This window comes from Bombus flavifrons, chromosome 2 (assembly GCF_040668555.2).
Source record: "Bombus flavifrons isolate JBK064 chromosome 2, iyBomFlav1_principal, whole genome shotgun sequence".
In the NCBI taxonomy this organism is placed as follows: Eukaryota; Metazoa; Arthropoda; class Insecta; order Hymenoptera; family Apidae; genus Bombus; species Bombus flavifrons.
Window position 1 is genome coordinate 17,671,712 of NC_138443.1, and position 19,507 is coordinate 17,691,218.

The 19,507-nt window shown below is 39.7% G+C and overlaps 1 protein-coding gene across 2 annotated transcripts in view; it reads left to right on the forward strand.

Annotated features, from left to right (window-relative positions):
- Egfr (epidermal growth factor receptor) overlaps window positions 1–19,507 on the forward strand; it is a 178,227-nt gene that overhangs the window by 55,594 nt on the left and 103,126 nt on the right. The window contains exon 1 of one of the 2 annotated variants that reach the window (XM_069128729.1): window positions 13,616–13,964. The exons of the other annotated variant lie outside the window; for it this stretch is intronic. The gene's annotated coding sequence lies outside the window, so the exon portion shown is untranslated. Of the gene's footprint in view, window positions 1–13,615; window positions 13,965–19,507 lie in introns of those variants that run through there. 2 annotated transcript variants of the gene reach the window in all.

The window sequence follows — 19,507 nt, forward strand, 5'->3', positions numbered from 1 at the left end:
TTCTCTGGCAATCTCCACGACTAGCCGTTGCGCAAGGAATGCTAATATTTCTATAATTCATAAGCGACCAGTCTTTTATTTTTATTCGACTGGATCGGGGAGTATTCCCAAAGGATATACGAAAATCCCTCGGTCGAAAATTCGAAACTGGTTTCGAGATCGAGATGGATAAGCGCTCAAACTTTCCGAGATAGTTTTAAGAGCGACGAGCTTTCGTCGTGGTAGCATTATTCGTCCGAAAGCTGTCGGTGGGTTCTTCAGGTCGTGCCGCTTGGTAATCCTATACGTCTTGAGAAACTGGTTTCCGCACGACGTGTTGCGGGTAGCGCGCAAAACAAATTAATAACAAGAACATCATAACCGCGGCCCCAAGGCTGTTGGAGACGTTCGCGAGCCGCAGCTGCTATACCGGGTGATCCATGACCATTGTTGTTGCAGTCGAAAGAGAAGCTCGCGAGCTGCTGTTGCTCCACTACCGCTGCGCGCGCTACGATCTCCTATGGGGATACATAAACGCGCGCTTAATCTTTCGCGTGGTCGTATTACCATTTGATAAGGTTAAGATGATTGTGCTGGGAAAATTGCACTGCGAGACTTTAATTTGTGCACGATCTATTTTCAGACACCAATGTGATACCAACGAGATATCGATAGCTCGAACAATGTTGTTTGACAAATATAAAGAGGACGTTGTTAAAGATTCGCAATATTTTTTGTACACCGCGCATTTCAAATATCGATTAAATAATGTTCGTAATAGTAAAATTCAATTTACCGAGTGAATAAAATTACACAAATAAGAATTTGTAGTTCTAAGACGCGTTTAAACAGATATTTTTGATATATCGCGTTACTTTTTCCGACGTTTCAATTCACGAAGCTAATCGTTCTGGCTTCTGAACATCTCGTATTTTGAAAGACGAAATAACACTAGATAGAACACTTCGCGTAACCAAACAGGATAATACTTATCTTACACCGTATACCTCGAGGCAAAGATTTTTAATGGCGTTGGCCAGGAATTTTAATTAACGAATTCGACCGAGTCATCGATCCGACGATGCTTTATTATCTAACTGGCGGATCGATTGCAAGGTTTAAAGGATATCGACAAAAGCGCTAATCACGGGGCGGATTGCTTTTGAGAGATGCATTTTTCTCTCCTACGGCATACGATCTATGGGTCGATACTCGAAGGTCAGCAGTGGCTGGTGATGGCAGGTCAGGACGATCCGTAATCCGCACTTACTTTTCAGAACAACAATGGCTGAGTCACGCGATATCGTACCTAGCCGATGCTCGCCTCGAGGAATTATTATCTCGCTATTAAGGGCCAACGTGTTGCGTCGACGCAGCATTTTATTTACAAGTATTTCTCAGTCGCCCGACGTTAGTGCGTTATGTTTCTTAACATTGTGGTCGTTATACCCGAGGCTCGGTATAGTAATTGAAACTGGTATCACGGATGCGTTCTGTTGAGGTTGACTGATAGAGCAACGAGTGGACGCATTTGTAATAGAAAAATATATTGAAATAAGTATAGGTACATAAGTACAGGTATAGTGTATGCTGATCTGGATTCTTACTCTGTCAGTGTTATTGTACAATACAATAGGAAATATGATAGGAAACACGTTTAAATATTTATAGCAAACGACATTACCAAAAAGTTAACCTTGGTATGTAGCTCTAGCTGAAGGCTACAAGAAACAACAATAGAAATCTACTTATAGCTCTTTTGTTTCTAAACCTTGTAACCCAAAACAAACAGTATTCATAAAAACACATCTATATTCAAGAACACGATAATATGGACCTCTCATTATTTTGAATTTTTTCGCTAAATACTATTCTCTTCGTAACAGCGTTCTCCAGGTCACGGACATGCTAAAGAAAAGGTGTAGAGTTTTTGTCGAAGCAGTTACCTTAACACGTTCGAACGACATGCGCTTTCGATTTTGTCCATTTATACCTTTACGATTGATACTTTCTTTATAACGATCGCACTTATGACTTTTCAAAACGCCACGCTCTTGTTTCGTTTTATCTATGCGAGAGCTATAAACTGAATTTTATAGCTGTTGTTTAGTTTAATGGCTCTCATTATGTTTTACAAAATCGATCGTTATGGAGGAAACGCGTGAAAGTATCGATGATAGTTTAATGATGAAATGAATTGTTCCCGAGGAATGTTTTCGAGGAAAATGGGAAAGCAACGTAAGATAATTTACACGCGATCGATTTGGATTTGATATTTGTCGGGAAGGGAAAGCCGCGTAATAAAGAGGATTTTAACGTTGATGATCTAGGCAGTCGTTTGGCTGAACTCTGCTTATGCATACAGCAGACGAAATTTAAATTTTCGTTTTATTGTGTCAGCTGTGCAGCGCAAAGTAATACGTCTCGGTGCATGGCACGTAATTGCGAGAAAAATTTACAGCTTTTGTCTTTTATTTCGACAGAGCTGGAATAACGTTATATCAATATCATGATTCTGTTAATATCAATTTTCCCAAAGCTTTACATTCAAATCATATACATGTAAATATTAAGGCTCACCATATTACCGTAATAACAAAATTGTTTGTTATATAATTTTAACAAGACAGCACAAAATTATTATAATTCCATATCATTTTTATGATATACCATTTAACGAAAATCTCTCTACTAGTGATATTGTCAATTATATATAAAAATCTGACCAAAAGACACTTAAAATTATAATCACACTACATTATTGCACATTACGTTATTGCAGCAAATCATGATTCCATTAATAGTCATTATCCTACAAGATTAATTTCACAGAGCGAAACATCAGGTTGAGCGCATCGCTGGGATACCGTCAATCATATAACTTCGATAAAATGTTCATAAAATATTCGATAAACGATTAATTCGTCTGAGAAGATAAGATCGATGGACACGCGCGCTAATTTCTATCGTTGAAGAAACACAGCACATCTGTTAATATTTTAACCTACAACCCTTTTGGAACATCGTATCGAGAAGGACAGGAGAATGAAGGCGGAAAGGAAAGGCAATCGGTGTGCGTGCCACCTGGAACGAACAGTTCTCGGAGGATATTTGCATGCGACACGATGCCAGAATGCGGCACTGCTCGCTGCTCGACACCGATTCCCTTTCCGACCTTCCTTTTCGCCTTTTTTCGCGCTGTTTATTTATCCGCCACAGCTGAACCGGCCGAAGAATCCTTTTAAAGCGATTTTTCGGCGACCATGGTCGGATTCCAGCAAGGTCGAGTGCTCGCTTATGAAAATACCGACGATAGAACGGGCTACGACCGAGGGTAATGGACGCGGAACGATCATCCACGACCAGCAGCTTCGTTAATTATTCTAATTAGAGGCGAGCCCGGTTGGCCTTTCGACGATCCTCGTCCATCGTCGTGGGTGCTCAAATCGATACGCTTGTACAGAGAAACAAACATACTTATACCTGAATTTTATTTATTACGGTGTTTCTTTAAAATAAGTCACTCTTCTCTTATTCCCGATCTAATCTACATACAGTAATTGTATTTTTCTGTTACCGCTATCTCAATAGTTCACACGAAAGAATAACGTCAAAATATGAACATCGGTGCTAGAAATAAAATTCATCTTTCGATAATTCTTTCTTCGGTTTCGTTATATTAATTTTTTAAACGTTGCGAGAAATTTTCAGAGTAGCTCCGATTTTAATCGTTGAGAGACAATGCTTTAAAGTAAAATTCGTAGGAACGTAGTCCTAACAAGGTTTAACCAAAGAAATGCAATTTCATTTGAATAATCGTAGCCAAGAAAAGGCTGATAACGAACTTAAGAGATATCGTTCGATATCCCCAAGCATTACATTTTAAAAGGTAATATTAAAACGCGTTATCTCTCGGTACCCGCGAATTAAGAAGAATTTGGCTGTTACAAAGCAACGTTCGAGCCTCAAATTATGTCCGCGTGAAGAACGATGCACCGAGAGACCGTGCGATAATTCTGAAATTAAGTAGGCGCCTTTCTTATCGATGCTACACGCCTTACATCACAACCTGTGGAGGACGCAGCGCGAGGGATAATACCGGGGTGTTTCGGATATATCGAGTTCCTCCGGGAATAACGCGCGATAGATCGTTCGACCAGATCTTCCCTGATATCGCCAGCTTCTTTTCGTCGGTGCCAGAGATTCAGGCAACGTCGTCTTAAAAAGAGGACCATCGCGAAAGGGCTGCAGGGTAGAACAGACGAAGAGGAAGATCCATAGGAGGTGGGGGAGGTAGGAGAAGAAGAAGAAGAAGAAGAAGAAGAAGAAGGAGCATTATGGCGTACGCGGCGATTCAACCGCGATAACTTTAACGCACGTGGAATGTTGGACTCGCCGAGTAGGCAATTATAACTCCGCGTCTCGATCTCGAGCCTCGATGCACTTTGCTGGGGAGAACGAAGGAGATGCGGAGGACAAAGGAGAAGGGCGAGCGAACAGCGAGAGAGAAAGGGAAAGAAGAGCGATGTTTTTTACGAGAACGACAGTAGATAGGTAGTGAGTGTTCAGACGATTAATGGTTGTTCTCTGCGCGTTTTCGATAGGGAAGCTTCGACAAAAGCTGTATTTCTACTGGTCTGCTGGTCTTGGATAGATAGCCTTTCGGCAGTTCGTTAAGAAACATTTACGGTTCGATGATGCGATCAATTTTTCCAACTCCGAGTACACTGGTTGAAATAATCTCTTAATTAAAATCAAATACCTCCAGCTCGATTCCATTCCATTCGATTCCTATAACATTTGGCTATCGGTCCTGTTACCACGTACTTTCAATTAGTTCGAACGAATTACGAAGGTCGAATCGAGTCGATTCGATAGTCAAAGCATTCACCAGATCGTAGAATGTTTAATCGTACATCGTATATAGGGATATTTTCTTAAAATTAAGTACATATAGATATATATACGTTGGTAAGTTGGCAATGGAAGCGTTACGAAACGTTCTACTGCACGGGCAATAAACTTTCTGAAAATTTCTCATCTCTATTATAGCACATATCTTTATATCGCGGTATTAACGTTCCAGGTAATATTCGCAGTGTAATATCTTGCTAAACATTTTTTTTCTTGGCCGATCTCGAATTTCTAAATGTTCCAACGGCCCCGGTATGCTGAAAATATCCACTTCCTTTCACTCGCTATCGCGGTACCGTTCACAGAATCAGCGGAACACCGATGCGCTCGTAAACTCATTTATACCAACGACGCTTTGCAATATCCTAGCTCCATTCCAAAATAATCCTAGAGCGTTAATTAATCGGGACATTGACTGTCTTTAGCGCTGTAATTCGCGAACGTTCTTCCGCGTTATTACGCGAGAGAACGACGTAATTTGACCGCAAAGAGAGCAAAATGTGGCACACTGAACGCAAGTGCGCGATGTTAATGTTTACAATAATGTCATCGTATACACGAGAGATACAATTTTTCTTTATATCTTTTCTTGTATTTGTTTTTCGAAAGGAGAAAAATTCTCGTAGAAGGTAATTATCACAGAGACAAGAGACTAGACAAACAGTTGAACGTAAATGGCGAATATTACGCTATAGTAACGAGCATAGACCAAGAAAATCTTCCTAAAATCCAATATTGAGTTCCATCTTTTATTCTCTCTTACAATTAGACGATATCAGTTTGATTTCGCAATTGAGCCAATGATTTCTACTTTGTGGCGAGACCGGCACGCGTAGCATTACGAACGTTCTGAAGAGGATGGTATGGCAAAGTGCGTAGTCAAGATTCAGGTTCCATTAGCAGAAGTAGATTGCAAGGCCGTGGAAGGACGCACTTACCGAAATGAGTCGGCTCGGAATCTTTTGCTTATGGTCGCTCGATAAAATCCTACTACCATGCCGGGAGGTCCTTACGATGGCTGGTTACCGTTAACGTCCAGACTATAGCATTCTACAAGCGCTTCTAAACTCGCTTTAAACTCTTAGAAATACGATCCTTCGGCCCAAGGATGAGTCTGGCTGCGAATCGAGCGTTGTCCTCTACTCGAACTCGTTCACTCGAGGATCCTTGAATTTTTTTCAACCACGTATAATCCCTCCGACGTTAAGAAGGATTTTCGTTCCACGTTGTAAATCAGTCATTAAAGATTTTTCGGCTCTTAGCTTTCTGGAGAGATTTAACTTCGTTGGGTTGTTGGAAAGGTTCGTGTTTTCGTGAATTTTTTCCTTCGTTATTTTTATAAATTTGATATTTGCAATATCGATGCCTGTCTCCGGATCTCGTCGACGCTGTTCACAGCACGCAGCATGGTGTATTTTTCAATATCGAACGCACGAAAACGAGACGACGATGATCCGGTGGAGAGCACCGGGAAATATAACGCGCGTATGGCTTTCTTGCGAGTAATAACTTAAAATTTGAATAAAATATTGCAACCGAGAGAAGCTGTCGGACAGGCTGCACTCCGTATACTTAACAGCAAAGATTTATCACCGTGTGCCGTCTTAAATTTTATGGCCAGTACACGAAATATCAACCTTAAGGCAATTATTTACCCGTCCCGATATTATTTTAATCGATAATATTAAATCATTAAGCGTATGAATATCATACAGCGATCATTCATTGGTATGATCGAATGAAATAAACGGATCAAACGAAGAAGAGAATACGAGTTTTTCTCAATTTTCTCATTCGTAATGCACACGCATTCGCACGGAAAATGTGTTAAGTACGATCTTGTTCATTTTTTTATTTTGATTTTATTTAGCGGTGGAAAATGTGGTTTGATATAACATTGTTAAAAAGAGAAACAATCTATTTGTCCCAAAAGTAGAGAACTTTTATCAAGTGGATGATAAATTTAGTGAAGTACTGTGGAAAAGCTAACAGCACATCTGATATATAATACTTATATATACAATAATATAGAATATTTTTTAAAGCAAATGAAATGAATATTTTTTAGCAGAAGCTTATTTCTTCGAATTTTTTCCAGGCGATATCCTTCTTTAACTTGCTTTTCTCGTGTAGCTTTCGTATGACAATTAAAAAGTCGTGTCTTTTCTCTGTGTTGTTCAAATATTTTCCTGCGAGCACATCACGATTGTACACGACAAGTACTAAAAGGAATGCGATTTGCGTACTTACACGGTTCTACGATTTCCTCGATCGGGAGAGAAACAGTGTAGGTGGCAGGGTACAGAGAAAGTGCAATAAATTATTTCGCTAATCCGAGGGGATGATTACGTTCGTCTCGATGGGTGGGACGAAATTTAATGTAACCAAAGTTTGTGGGCAGATAAATGAATGGTTAATATATATGTTAATATCTGTAGACACCTGAGAGAATGGGCCATTGATCGATAGAGAACAATCTGAGGTCAATCGTACTCTTAATACATTCTGACGTGCTTCTAACGAGGTAGAATTTTAACGTAGATGCTATGTGTATGTAGCTTTCAATGACACTGCGATCGAACAAATATAATTAAGTGCTAACACCTGTGATACCTAAGAATAGAAACCTTGATGCCAGAAGATTCTGCAGATAGAACGACATTTTTGAACTTTATGTCGTCCGTAACCTGCTAAAGATGTGTTCAGTGTACTCACGTTTCTCCGAGTCATTTATCAGACCTATTGTACTATTACGACTCTTTGAATCCTGTTTAAGCGTCTCTAATTAATTTGTCTTTGTGTTTCTTTACACAGTTACATTATTATAGAGTCTCCTAATATTTAAATTAAATAGTAAATATTTATTTTCTATCAATATTGAAGATACGTATATTTGGTATGTAAGGCTAGAAATGAAGATAGTTCCGACAGTAAATAAATAAATTATTGTCCAAATTATTTCACCATCGATGAGTTTTATCATCTACTTCTCTGATATTCGAACAATATTTTTCGTATTAACCCCGTCATTATTAACGTGGACAATTCCTAGTATCAAAAACAAAAGAAAATTTCAAAGAATCTCATCGAATAAAACAATTCATATAGTCCGACTGCATTCCATTTTCATCCCCTACCAGCACCTCGTTCGATCGGCATTTCACGCGTCAGTAAAACCTCTTCTTCACCCTGAAATACGCAATAGCAGCCCCGTTGGATTATCTCTCGTATTCGAGAGGGCGAGCTGCTCGAAACGAGCTTGCTAACAAGCGATTAAATTAGGCCACAGATATTCGCGATCATTCGTCGACTAAATTCGCCCGTTTCTTTTTCTTTCAGGTAAGTTCACGCATCCAGCTCGACCGAACCCAGGGACTGACCTCAAGGAAGGACGGTAATGCACCAAGCTTCAGGCAGATAAGCATCGGTTGTTCGTTAGCAGGCCCGAAAACCTCACCGCTTAAAAACAAAACGGCCCGGTGGTCGTCGCGCGTTTCGTGGAACGGTTCGTTCGAATGTACCTCGCTGCGGGTATAATGCCCAGAACGAGTCCACGAGGCAACGGAGTAGTTCGTTTGCCTGTGCAATGGGGACTTAGATCGGGAGGGTAGATTAACAGAGGGATACACGTGTCAGGCTCAGATTGACGCGATTTCATTTTAACGAATTATCTTGACCCTATCGGCCAGGAATAGCAGAGAAGCGGAAGGGGTGTCGTTTTTCTTCTCCTTCGTGGAGTTATAGTTGATGGCGTTTCTTCTTTCCTTGCACAGGTATTCCGGATTTCTAGAGAGGTGGCTGAAGATCCGGAGTGATGATAATTTGTCGAGCGTTTTGTTTCGGGGAAAGAGGCTTCTGTATTTTTGGTCTTTTTTTTATTTTTATTTTTATCAGGGAGGTAGAAAGTATCTTGTAACTTATTATTACGACTTACTTAGTACTTATTGTAACTTATTAAATACGATCCTTCTTTTATATCATATTTTATCCTGTAGAATCATACTTTTCCTCGTTGTACCGCTAATTACGATTCTCTATTTATTAAAAAAGTAATCAGAATTGTCTCTTCAGACGAGTAAACGAAATACAGAATTTTTCCAAACAAGGATAAAATACGTACCAAAATTCTATCATCTATTCAATCGAATTTTTCAATCTCCTTTGCAAACTGCTTGATCGTTCCAAGTTGCACTTACCGCGGACAAGTAGAATTCACGATCGGTAGACTTTAAAGGTGAACCGTACAATGCTATCTAAATCAACGTAACGACTGATTCTACAAGCGCGGCCAGTCGACAGTTGCACGGTTAACTCCGGTTAAAATCAACGTTTCCTCGAAACTACGACTCTGTAAATCAATTTGCATGCTCGGTTATAAAGCTCGTTCGCGTTAAAATAAGCCGCGGCCAGCATTTATGTAAATGGAAAACTGTCCACCGTCAGGCGCGACATGCGTCTGCACTTAATTTATTTTTCTCCCGGCAATTTTGTAGCGCGTTGCAAAAACCGTTCACATTTAACCGAACACCGCTCAAAGCGAAAGATTGCCTCTGGCAACGGAAGGATTGCTTGAAAAATGAGTTTGTATAATTTTAATAGCACGTTCGTGATTTCGCTCGAAGGATGGTTATCTACAAGTGCGAAGATTGATCGATACGTTCGAGGATGATTGCTAATACCATAGGAAGTTCATCCGAGCAGATGATTCTTCCTCTTCTTCTTCTCGTCTACTCTTAATCGTAGAAAATTGTTCCACGTGTTTAGCGTTATAATTTACAAGACTTTCAAATATTCGTTACCTTCTTAAGCTTTTAAAAAATTCGACGAGGCTAATGTAAAGTGTCGTCAGTAATTTTTTGAAGATTTAAAATTACGTTCACTTTGTCTTGGAATAACATAAAATCTTTGTTCGACGATCTTTCGACGATAATTCATGCAGATTCTCGTTGTCACGCAATTTGCGCAAAGTATTACGTCATTATTGGGATTAGTAGCGAGATTTGTTTTGTTTTCATTGGGTGCTCTATAGATTCGCCACGTAGATAGCCTCGCCTCGGAACCGGAGCTGACAGAACGCATCTCGGCCGCACGTTTTACAAGTTGTTTTACAACCAAAGGATACAACGCCACACGCTGAGAGCCCCAGGACCTCTCCCTCTCCGCGCGTTAGCCGCCGCACTCCTTTGTCCTGGACACGGATTCGACTTTTCGACCGTGCTCCCGGCTTTGAAACGTTCTGCTGTCGACGCCTCCACGACTCTACAACGTAACTCGCGCCTGGTGGACAGTTTTACCTGATCAAACCGATTTCCGTTTGTATATACCTGTGTCACTTTCGAGAGAAATCTTGAAAAATTTGTTAAATTGTCCGATTTCTCGATGAACTTTTGTCGATCGATCAGTTACGTTGTGACGAATCTTCTTAGGAATGTTAATTAAGAGACTTTGTATGGAGCAAAAGTGGAAGTATTTTTTAAATATTCCGGAAGAGAATAAGTTAATTATCAGAAAATTTCCTAAACGATTAATAACACTCTTTTAATTCCGTAGATGCTTAGCAGTTAGTTTTCTCGGTCATTTTCTACGATAAAAAAGTTCTATGATAGAATCGATATTGATCGCTTGCATTTGTAAAAATAAACACACGGATATATACATACAACAGATCGGTTTGTTTCAACGAATATTGCTTAGCGGATTTCCTACTAATGCATATAAATTTCAAACGAAATCCAAACGAGACAAGCAATTTCTCTATATTATAAGATTCTTCCTCGGTCTTATCTAATACATTTCTCTATGCTATGTTATTACTGCATTACAATTACTATATTAGGTATTCATTAGGCATCTTTATCGTAACTGTTATACCAACTCGTTACTAACACTAAGTAGTAAGCTGCGTGTGTCGTAAAGAGTTGACGACTTTAAAACAAATACCGCTCCTAGCATTTGGATCATTAAAATCCTAATTACTGTCTATCCTATTGCAAATAACGTTGATTTACTTTTCCTCGATAAATTATTCCTCGAATCTCATTAAAAGATTTTTTTATTAAGAATCTACGTACGATTTCCAAAGCACAATTGGTAGTGGCCGTATCGCGTCGAAACGGTACAACTTTTTGCTTTGCGTTGTCGCAACTGGAAACCTTTCGTTACCCGTTAAGCTGCAGGACATTAGGGTAATTAAGCGATCGAGGGGTTTATATAATCGCGCCGCCACGTTTGGAATTTATAATCGATGGAGCGGCGCCAACCGCTATACTGGAAATACTGGATATTCCGGAATAAGAGCACTCTCACTTTGCATGTCGACACTCTTTCCGCGATAGGCTAGCGTTCCTTCGCCGATAAAAGTGCATCGCTTATCACGCCTAGAGGCGTCGCGATGGTTCGACCAACTCGATTTCAAGAAACGAACCCGATCTTGTTACCGATAGCTTTATACGTCGTTCTACCTTGAGGTAATTGTCGCAAGATATAGACAGCTTTCTTAGTTTTTAAGCTTCTCTTTGTTTTTCGCTTCTTTCTATCTCTTTCTCTTATATCTTGTAAACAAGACTATTTTACAGCTACGAAGATATCGAGAAGATAAGTGACAACGTTCATCTGCTTAAAATAAAAAAGGATACAAAGTTACAAGGTCTGAGAATCGACCAAACCGTATAACCGCGATGACCCAATGACAAAAACGAAGCTCAGGCTAGTTCTATACAGAGATGTACGTGACTAGGTCTCTCTTGCATAGTAATTTATTACGTAATAATAGTAGCGGACAGGGACAAGTTAAATCAAAGTCGTAGATTATAGGCGACTTGTTTATAATCCAGTATATAAAAATACCCGTCATACATGCGACGTGTATCTTCATATGGAACTAGCCTTTCAACAACAACGAATATCTAAATTTCACAAGAGGAATCCGAAACTGCAAATATATCATGTACTGTTTGACGACATGCCTAAATCACCGGTGACTGGCATGATTCGCGTAAATGCGTTTTACGAAGAGGCTGGCTAATATTCGAGGGCACCGAGAGCGTTGGGAACGCCTCATAGGTTAGTCGAGGAATTACGATGCGGTTGAACGGTACACGTGTAGACTGGGTATGCAAGGAAGAGCCGCCTCAATTATCAAGCTCGTTTGTAGCAACATTGTTTACAGCGTCTGGCTGCTACGGAGTATTTATCCGCGAGCTTATACCTCGGACGCTCGGACGGTTTTACAACCCGTGCCTGGTGCGTGGACCGGCTTTTATACCGGTACTGGTATAAAAGCACGCGTCTACGTGCCTCCTCGAGGAATAATTCTTCATTAATTGCGATCGCATGCGCGGCATTCCTCCCACTGAAACGATGGTACGCTTAATTCCCAGGCTAATATTTCATTAGATCGTGGTATAGTAATATTGCGCGAACGGACGTTCTGTTGGCGTTCGTTGTGCAAATATTCGCGTCAACCTGATCCCGAGTACATATATTTCAACCATAATATCCTCGCTTATAACGTATTATCAGAGACCGAAGAATAACGATCGGCGCAAGCCATAAAAGTCGCCGTCTGGTTCGAGCTGCGCCGTCATAGAGAGAATTCGAGGCTATTGTCTCATATCTGTAAACCGTATCGAGGGAAAAAAGTGCGTCTGCCGAACGACTAGGTTCTCAGGATCCTTAGCCAGAACCCTCTGGTCGAAGCAAAATCCAAAGAGTCCGTGGTCGGCTGTCGTCCACGGGGAAACGTGAAACGCGGCGCAACGCGTACCCTGTCCTCGGAATTCTCTCCTTCCCCAACCTCTCTTCGCTTCTATCCTTCCCTACGTTGGATTCTTTTGTTTCCCGCCGCGGAACCCCAGTCGAGATCCTATCTGCCGTAAATAATTATCCTGAAGAACCGGCAGATGCCGCGGCCTCGCGTTCGAAACCGCGTTCGAAAGGACCAAAGGGGGCTGAACGAGCGTGTACCCCTTGGGATTTTCATTTTAATCATTGATCTCGGGCCAATCGCAACGATTCCGCGCTTCCAAATATTCTCGATACTTCGAGGATCTTCTTCGATACACTGGAGACCGCAGAATTCTTATGTTCGTGTTCGTTTATGATTCGCGAGCAAGTTGGTATTTGTTCGAAAGCAACCCCTTATCTGGTTCACGGACGCGAGTTCCGTTTTGATAACGGTGATCGGGAATGTACAAGATCGGTCGGAAAGTGGCAATTTTCAGAATTAATCTTTTAACGGTGCAATCTCACGGGCGGAATCAGGTGATTGCAGGGTATTGTTGCTAACGCGATTTCCTTTTTCGGTGTAAACGAACTCGATAAGGTACGCTTTTATGGCTCGCGCGTAATTGACCCTCTGATTTCGTTTTAAGAATACGGTTCGTGAGAAGCGATTTGTTTTAGAACGTACTATACTTGAGGCTTGTTTCAGGTCGGCCAGATGATTCTGATCGTGACAGTGACGTTCGATACTATTAAAAGATACCGTTACGAATCTCAACGTTTACAAGTATTTTACAGCTTTATTCGTTTTTGTCGAAAATTATTTCCATCTCTATAAAGCGAAGAATTTTTCAGCGAAACGTAAATTTGGCATTTGGGGGAAAGTTAAAGACACCTATCCTACGTGTTAATTTCCTTAAAGCGTATAAATTATTTTATAATAGAGTAAATGTAAATAAATATAAATTTGAGATTACAAGTTTCTTATAAGGAGACCACGTAATTCCAGAACCGTTGCTCCGAGGTCTGGTTGTCCTCGATCGGCTAAACAAATTACACGTTAAACGACGTGCCCTGTCTCGCGCATTCGTGGCAGCCCGAGTCTAATGTCACCCTGAGGGAGCAATTTTCAGGCGTTTTACTCGCGACACACGTTCCACGCCTCTGGCCCTATTGTCTATCCATACGCGACCAACGCGCAATTTATCCTCGAGGACACTGTCACGATCAGAAGAAAGGAAACCCAGCCTGTCCTTTTTCGTACGGCCGCGAATTGAATTGCATGAATCTACCAAACACCAACGAGGAAATTTTGAAGAGAACGAAGATGAACGACGCAACAGATACCGGTGAGTGTACATCTTCCTTTCTATTATCTTCACTTGTTTGTTGTTATGTAGGAAATTATTCTAGAGAAGTATATTTTTACATCGTAAAAAGAAACAACAGGATGTAATGGAAAAAAATTTATAACTTGAAAAATAAGCCTTAAACGACATTTTTGTACATGAATTTTCGTTGTCGTATCGATATCTAGAATTACGAGCCTTATAAATTTTTTTCCAACAACCTGTATAGAAAAAAAATTGCGTCGTTGCGAGGTTTGTCATTTTTCGCATTATTCGGGAAAAAACAAGTATATGCGCAGTTTTGTAGTCGCGTTTAGAGACTATTGATTATCGAGAATATCAACAAGTTAAACACGAGTATGTTCGCTAGCAAACCGATAAAAGACGATAATTGATAAGGAAAATAAAAATGGCACTGTGGTAAATAGTAGTACTATTACTATATACTATGATATGATAGGACGTTTTTAAATTGAATATCAGTACCAAGTATAAAAATACTTCTATTCTGAGATTCGAAAGTCACATTTAGAAATGATGCAAAATTAAAATGTGATAGGATTTAACTTGCGAAAAATAACACTCTCCGAAATTGTCCCATCTTGACGAAATTTCTCAAAAATATTCAGACATATATTAACATTTTTCAACAATTTTAAAAATCAATGTGTTTTGACCACTTTTTCCTCAGAAATTTTCCTCGTTCCTGTAACCTCGTCAGAAACATGACTTTCGATAAATAGACTTTCGTTGACGCAATATTCCACGTACCTAAAACTTAAAAAAAAAAAAAACGTTTATCCTTTAAAACTACCAGGATGACGCACATGTACTTTTATACATATTTGGGAAGATTGAACGTTTTACGAAATCCATTGACCGGTCCATTGGGCTCCCTTGATTCACAGCTCTCACAATAATCCGTAAATTATCCGCGCAGTTTCGCGCAGTGTTCTCCTCGGACGGCGATAATTTATCGAATCCTGCGGATCGACCTCGTTTCACGCGACACTTCTGCCAATCGCACACCCCAAACGGATCTGGAATGCTGGCAAACCGTAACGTTGCCTCGCGTCTGATTTACGATCATGATCGATCGTTACACGAACGACTATCCGCACTCGCAGAGTCGAATTCCACGGTTCCAGTGTTCTTCAGCGTCGTAAGACGGAAGTATGTATGTGTTTGGAGGCTGCATCTTGTTCCGCAATCGGATCAATTCGATTTCATAGGGGTTTCAAAGGCAGTGATATGTACAGTCGTGAATTTCGCACTGAGATCGCTTTCGTGTTTGCTACATACGCTTACTACTACGCTGCCCTGGCTTTAACTTAGTATTCTATTGTTTGCTACGACGTTTGCATCGAGATAGAGGTGCTTGCTACTTGATGTTTAAGGCGAACGAGATGTCGAGAGAATACCGTAGGACTTGGCATAACATTCCGATTGTATGTTAAAGTTTTTTCCGAAACGTTGAAACTCTTTTTGCTTGTTGAAGTAAGAGTCAGATTGAGACACGAAGAAAGGATCACGGCAGAGTTAATGTTAAAAATGAAAATCTATAAACAACAAGAGAAAATAATGTAAAAAATATTCGAATCATAAGATAATTTATCGTGATAATCTGATAATATACATGATAATTTATCGATATTTTGTAATAATTCTTCTAAAAAAATATGACGATATTGTAAGCAGAAAGTTACTTCGTTCTAGAAATTATCAATTCGATTATCTCGTATTTTACTCGAATACTACTATCAACGAGATAAGAATTTCTCTAACATTTTTTGAACCGAGTCAATCGAAGGATTCAAATATTACAATTTATAGGACATATCTTATCGAATTATGTGTTGTAGTAATCGACTAGGTAATCGATTCATTATGCTTTCTTCTTCTTTTTACTATAAGGAATCAACTATCACTTGTAACAGATAGTAATGAATGGATGCCTATCAAGTACTGTTTTATCGCCAACAGATGCTTGAAAGTATATACAACTATCTATCGCTAGTGGTTAACACGGCCGGTAATAACCGATTGGCTCGCTTATTTTGTACTGCGTTCTATCTACTCTTCTTCGTATGGCTAATTTGTTGGCATATGGTCATATGGCGTTGTCTAAAATATCTGGCGGAGGATGAACCACGAGAACCAGATTGTTTTGATAATTGCGCTTCGAGGCACACCTCTACCTAGCACTTTGCCGATATTAATCAACACGCTTGGTGGTTATCAAATTTCTTGATTTACTTTTGTTATAATTTAATTTGCACATCTTCTCGTCCACGCGTATCCTTACCGAATTATTTCGAACGTGTTTTCGTAAAAGTTTAGCGTAAATCGATCGTTCCGCAGTTTTTCGGAATCTTCTTTTGCTTTTAGTTTTGAATTTTATTTATTATCGATATTTGAAATATTCTACAACTGCTAGATAGACCGATTAAATTTTTAAATGATAAAGAAAAACGAAGTTTCGCTACAATATCGCGGCGGAGGAAACGGAGCACACATTTTAGAAAAAATCCTGTTACAAAGTATTTTTAAATAACAGATAAAGTTTAACTGCAATATCGTTGTAAAGAAAGCGATTTTCGCCTCTTAGAAAGCACATCGCCGGCAAAAAGCCGGCAAAACAAGCGTATCTTCCCATCGATTGCTCGCAAGAAGCTCATGAATATCCGCTTTACGGTCTCAAAGGTTTCGCCAAACGATCACCTGAAACTCAGTCAATCACGAAATGTCAGGGCGACTCTTGAATTATTCGCCGGCCATAAATCGACTAGCCAGATTGCCCCTGGTATTTGCAAAATATTCAGTATTCCTGCTCCGTACGGAACGATCTCCGTGATCGTTGGTCTCGCTGCTTTTCCACGAACAAACTACTTATGAGCCAAGGTGAGAATCACCGCGCAAACTGGCAGCTCAAAACGGTCAAACCTAACAAAAGGAATAGGGGAAAAAAAGGAGAGGAACTGAAAGAGCCGTTCGTGCCAAGAACGTCGAGACGAAAGAAAAGCGGAGGAGCAAGAATTCCTGCTTGCAACGATAATGTCTGGTTCTATAGCGATTGTTACGAGCCTGGTAATTATCGTCCTGTACGGACTAACAATGCTGGCAACTGTCAAAGTCCGCAACTACGGCGCTCGATGATTAGTCGACGCTCGCTAAAAGTCTCCGGCTCGAAACCGACCGGCTACGTGCGAAATTGTGAACAGGTTACGCGTGTAAGACCTTGCTTCTTCGAATTGGAGGAAAAATGACGGCTACGTTGCATGAATCTCGTTTAGCAACGCTAAGTTTCTCGAGAAAGAGGTCTTAAAACGCGTCTCATAAGATCGTTGATCTCGCGTTTGGAAAAAGGATTATTATTCCAAACAATTCTTACCTTGAAATTTTTAGAAAGATCAACCACTCTGCTTCTGGTAATTGAAGGATTTTGAAATTTAGCCAATTTGTTGACGCAGTGTTTTCTTTCTTCTGATGTTTACAATAGCCTCCAATGATTAAAAATTAAGTTGCCCTAGCCGTTCGATACGTATGCGCAGATTTCTTTAAGGAGCAATTCTTTTTTCAAACGGACAATGGCTTCAATTTTGGGAATTTACGTTAGATTTGAAATATCCTACTAATGCGATAACATTCTGAAAAATCGGAACGTTAATTCTCAATGCTTCCAGCATTTTCTATTTACGGTGCAGCAAATTGAATTTACATTTGAAGCTCGACGTTCCAATTCCTGGTTAGCTTTCCAATTGAATTTACTTACCATAATGTAGCAACGATATTTAAACAGAATTGTAAATTTGATTTCAAACAGGATAATTAGTAGCATTAAAACGATTTGCTCGTTTTCCTGAATTCGTTGGCTACGGCTATTTATCGGAGAATGTATTTGACTATGTGCAAACCTTACACAATTTAAAGGCGATCGCCAATTCGACACGAACACGTTTTCTATAAACTATCGCGAAAAAAGGAAGAGACGAGACGAGAAGAAAGGGACACTAAAAAGCGGCAACAGTCTGTCAACACCCTCGTAATGTAATTTGCAATTTTAATGCCCGGCCATGAATCCCTATTCCGCACGATTCAAGTCGGTTGCGTTATGTGAGGATACGTAACTCGATAGGGTAATAATGCAAGGCTGATGCAGTCATGCAAATTATTATTCAAAGGCTGGCGTATTCCTCGCGTTGAATCGCTCGATCGGAGATATTATTGTTATGCGGTCGCGCACCTCTGCGTAATTACTTTTGTCGTGACACCGGTCCAAGGGTCAAAGTTGGACCTTTTACGTAGAAAACAATAGAATTAAAATTACAAATTATTAGAAATTAGAATTACATGTTACAACTTAAAACGGCTTCGGTTAAATCGAAGTGGAATTTTCTATTTACGAACGTTTCTCTTCGCGTGATTTGCAATCGATCAAAAATCATAATTCGAATCGAGTGACCACGATGAATGACATTCGACTGTTTCGACTACGAATTCAACGAAAGCCATGAATGAGCTAAGGTTATGTTTTCATGAGTCTCACGTATCGTTCGCACCGAAGTAATCGCGACGGAGTGTGTATCCCTGCTTTGTATGCACTTTTTTACTACCACGTGGATCGTAATCGCCATTACCAGGCTTAATAAGCTGTAAACAAAACGTTCAGACTGCGGCGTTAAAACAATATCAAGCAAAAGGAAATATCTCGATGAATAAATATTAGGTGGAGTAGAAGATCTACGTGAACATTCTCGTCGAAAAAACGTACAGTTTACGTAGCATGGTTAATCGGGTAAATTATTGTTGAATCGTTTTTGTGTCGTTATTTCTTAGAAATACGACTTCGTAATAGGACTACTTGATCGAAGGATTTGCCTATGAAGTTGATTCAAATTTTACCTCGTTTAAAGTGGTGAACTTTAGATGGATATATGTAATCGTAAAATAAAAGATATTCATTTCCGAATACTTAAAGTATTCGACTAACGACACCGATATCGTATAAATTATTGTTGTAATTTACAAAAGTAAGTAGTTTAACTTTCGAGAAATCAAATACTGATCGTATACCCTAACATAGTAGTAATAAAATTAATAAATTTACCAAATATACAGGGTGGTTGGTAACTGATGGTACAAGCGAAAAAGGGGTGATTCTACGCGAAAAAAGAAGTCGAAAATATAGAATAAAAATTTTTCGTTTGACGCTTTGTTTTCGAGAAAATCGACTTTGAATTTTCGCTCGGTACGCGTGCACTTTATCACGTCTCGTTATAACGGATCTCACTGTAGATCGTTGTCTCGATGGAAAAATTAAAAAAAAAAATTAAAAAAAAATTTTATTCTATATTTTCGACCTCTTTTTTCGCATAGAATCACCCCCTTTCCGCTTGCACCATCAGTTACCAACCACCCTGTATATTTACTTGATCGATTTAGTTTCGAGGGATTCGTACAATGAATTTGTATTATATCGATCGTATCGATAGATATAAAATAAGAGTTAAAAAAGCGAAGGCGTATCGTCAAAACGATTCCAA